Here is a 4,096-nt window from a genome sequence, read left to right as displayed (position 1 = left end):
GCATGCAGTAGTAACTATGAAATTTTTTGTGAACCCAATCAGTTTTCATGCATAGCATTTAATTTACAGTTGCAGCCTTCACGTGAACCGATTCATAGTTACAGCCTCCTATTCGCTATTCGCCAATAGTTAATTAAAAGAATTAGTTTGATCATTATAAATAACAAAACAAAAGCCAAATTTGGGAAACTTTTACAAAGGACCAAAAATGGCCTCTCTTCCGGTGTTGACTGTTGTTGAACAAACACAAGTATCGCCACCAGCGGCCACCGTAGGCGAAAGGGTGTTGCCGCTCACTTACTTCGACTTTGTATGGCTAATGCTACATCCTATTCACTATCTATTCTTTTATGAGCTTCCGATCGCACAAACTCAATTCATCGAAACTATTATTCCAAAGCTCAAACACTCGTTATTAATCACCCTTCAACATTTTTTCCCTTTTGCTGGTAATTTGTTCGTATATCCTACCCCTACCAAAAAGCCCGAAATCCGTTACGTTGAAGGTGATTCTGTCGCGGTTACTTTCGCAGAATCTAACCTTGACTTCAACGAACTAACGGGTAACCATCCCCGAGATTGTGGAATGTTTTATGACCTAATACCTCTATTGGGTGAGGCTGATAAAACTTCAGATTTCACAAAGATCCCGGTGTTCTCTGTTCAAGTGACGCTTTATCCAAACTCGGGAATCTCTGTTGGAATGACAAACCATCATGGCCTCGCCGACGCCAGCACCCGGTTTTTTTTCTTGAAGGCGTGGATGTCGATTGCTCGACTTGGTACCGATGAGTTGTTCCTACCTAATGGAACTTTACCCGTTTATGATAGAGTGGTCAATAACCCGAAACTAGATGAAAATTATTTAAATTTGATCAAAGTTGAAACGTTTAAAGACGAGTATCCGCCCCCAAAACTATGTAGCCCAACTGATAAAGTTCGAGCCACGTTTATATTGCCTCGAACTGTACTCAACAGGTTGAAGATTTTAGTTTCAACACAACTACCAGCATTAGCATACGTATCGTCTTTTACCGTTGCATGTGCCTATATCTGGAGTTGCTTTGCGAAGACACGTGAGGAGGGGCTGTAAGCATTTTGTTTAATCATCGACTGTAGGGCGCGAATGAAACCCGCGATCCCTGCAGCCTACTTTGGCAATTGTGCTGGAGGGAGTATGGCTATGGAAAACGCCACAAAGTTAAGGGGAAAAGAAGGGTTCGTGACTGCTGCAAAACTGATTGGAGAAAGTCTGCATAAGACGCTGACGGATAAGGATGGAATCGTGAAAGAAATAGACGCATCAGAGGAGAGGTCTCCAGATGGGATTCCGACAACAATTATCGATTATCGGGATTGCTGGAACACCAAAGCTCAAGTTTATGACGTCATGGATTTCGGATGGGGTAAGCCGAAAAAAATAGAAACAGTTTCTATTGACTATAATGAAGCGATATCCATGAACGCCAGCAAAGAAAATGGCGAAGATGTGGAGATTGGCGTTTGCCTTCCGATTACCGAGATGAAGTCTTTTGTTCGTGTTTTAGAAGACGGGTTAGATGCGTACGTTTAGATCAATTATTTGTGGTTTCCTTGGTTCACTTACTGTTTCCTATCTAATAAATATTTTCATTGGACGCTAAAAAAGAAAATCTCATTGGACCCAAGGGTTTTATATGATCAATGACCAAGACCTCTTGCACCTTTTAAAAGAAAATCTCATTAGATCCATCCTTTTTGGCTTAAATCAAACCGCGATGACTTCAAATTTAAAAGAAAAAGCAATCAAATATGTCCAAGACCTCCGCCATCCCCAAATTGTTGAGAATGATTCAAGAATTGTTATCCATTGAGATTCAAGACCGTTGGGAGTTGTGATAGCTACATATTTGCATATTGGAGTTAATAAAATGTCCTGGTTTTTTGCAGAAGTTTGTTTATGTTTATCTAGTCTTTAGTTCAGTTTGTTAGGGTTTGATTAAGTCTTTTATTTTACGTTGTATTTTTGCCTATTTAAGGACTTTTCATTAAAAGAAATTATCCAATCCTTCAATAAACATTCTGTCATTTATCACTTTGATCCAACAAAGTGGTATCAGAGTAAATTCCAGGTTTTGATATTATCTTGATCGCTTTCCTGATTCCTTAGACAATAAATCTTTTTACCCTCATAACCCTAACCCTAATCTTCTTAATGGCAGCCAACCTAAGTGGTGTACCTTCTACTCCCCTTCCAATTTTCAAAGGAGACGGTTACTAATTTTGGAAGATTAGAATGAAGACCATCCTCATATCTCAAGAGCTTTGGGATTTTGTGGGTACTGGATATAATGATGCTGATGGAGATCGGGTTAGATTACGAGAGGATAGAAAGAAAGATGCAAAGGCCCTGTCTTTGATTCAATCCGCTATGCATAATGAAATCTTTTCTCGTATTGCAGGAGCTTCAACATCCAAGCAAGCTTGGACACTGTCACACCCGGCCCTGAGCGGCGGAAACAGTCGGGCGCGCTCGAGTGGGGATTGATAATTAAGCACGGGCCATTGCAAACATTCAAAGATTTTCATTGCGCATGAAATGTTTAATACATTACATTGTTTAAAAATTACATAAAAACATCCAAGTATAAAAACTGTTGAAGATTTCCAAGCCATATCCCCTTGCGCGGCGGGAACAACCACGCGCATCGAAGGGATAGAACTAAAATCTTCCAAAAAGCTAGTTTTAGATGTTCAGCGTGAGGTGCTCTAAGTGTGACTCCATGCGCTACCTAATTATCTCCTGAAAGACACGTAAAAACATTTGAATCAGTATAAACTGAGTGAGTTCACAAGTTTTAGTAACTTGATAAATCGTATTGCATCATAATCATTCTGAAACATAATTCTGATAGCATCATTAAAACACATGCTTGGTAAAACATAGTTCTATCAACATATTCTGATAAAATCGTTCCGCGGGTTACGCGCGAACATTTCTGGGAACTGTGCTCGTCTATGCAAAGTGGCGCTGCCACTACGAGCTAAAATAAGTAATACCGTCCCGCGGGTTACGCGCGAACGTTTCAGGAAAATGTGCTCGTCCATGCAAAGTGGCGCTGCCACTACGAGCTAATCAATAATTCCGTCCCGCGGGTTACGCGCGGACGTTGTGCCGGAAAACAAGGCGCTCGTCCATGCAAAGAGGCGCGACCCCTACGAGCGGGCTCAAACCCATAGTACTGCCCCATGACCATACTAGGCACTCGTCCATGCAAAGAGGTGCGACCCCTACGAGTGGGTGGATCAAACCAGCAGTCCCTACCCTTAGAGTTCCAATGGTAAAGTGATCACTTACTCGAGTTCTAGCGCACATACATCGAAAACCTTAGATAACCGTTCGCATTGCTCATCATGAAATATAATTTAAACACATAATCGCTTGCATAGCTTGTAAGTATACCATGATAAAACATTATTTAAGTACGTGTCCCTCGCCCCGAAAACAGTTTAAAAACAGTGAAAACAGCGAGAATAGGGGCTGTGAGACTCACCTGAGGTTCTTGTTAAGGGATTAATCGAGATTCGGGTTTTCTTGGTGTTGGCCTCGGAATCGAAGGTCTAAAATACGATTAAATAACAAGAAGTATATATATTAAGATCAAGAAATGGGAGAACATAAGGGTTGGAAAGTAGATCTCAAGGTTATATTCTCGGCTTACCTAGTATCAGGATCGGAAATGGAAACAACGGATGCTTGGGACAGGATTAGTGCAAGTTTGCAGTTCTTTGAAGTGTGTTTTGGGTGATAATTTAGGTTACATATTTATAGGCAAACTCAAGGGAACACAATCCCTTGCTTTAGGGGATTGTAATCTTTTCATATCTAGGGGTAATGATGATAAAGTATGGAAATTATTATTATTTATTTAAGAGTGGAGTAGTGGATAAAAGATTTTGATTTGATTTGGTCAGGACATGCAGGTCTGGGGTTGGTGAGAATAGGGTGGCTGACAGTTGACTTTTCGTGTTACAGTGTGCTTTTTCAGGTACAGTAAAAAGTGGAAAATCTCTGAAACACGCTACTGTTTCCTTTTGGGCGGGAGTAATCTCCTTA

At 40.7% G+C, this 4,096-nt stretch overlaps 1 pseudogene; it reads left to right on the top strand.

Moving 5' to 3' along the window:
- The first annotated feature begins 208 nt into the window (after positions 1 to 208).
- LOC143608947 (malonyl-coenzyme A:anthocyanin 3-O-glucoside-6''-O-malonyltransferase pseudogene) lies at positions 209 to 1,573 on the top strand (annotated as a pseudogene).
- The last annotated feature ends 2,523 nt before the right edge of the window (positions 1,574 to 4,096 follow it).

This window comes from Bidens hawaiensis, unplaced genomic scaffold, assembly GCF_021521415.1.
Source record: "Bidens hawaiensis isolate Kalapana, Puna unplaced genomic scaffold, B.hawaiensis_p1.1 tig00419463_1, whole genome shotgun sequence".
Classification (NCBI taxonomy): Eukaryota; Viridiplantae; Streptophyta; class Magnoliopsida; order Asterales; family Asteraceae; genus Bidens; species Bidens hawaiensis.
The sequence above is the reverse complement of the archived record's forward strand: the minus strand, read 5'-3'. Positions and strand labels throughout refer to the sequence as shown.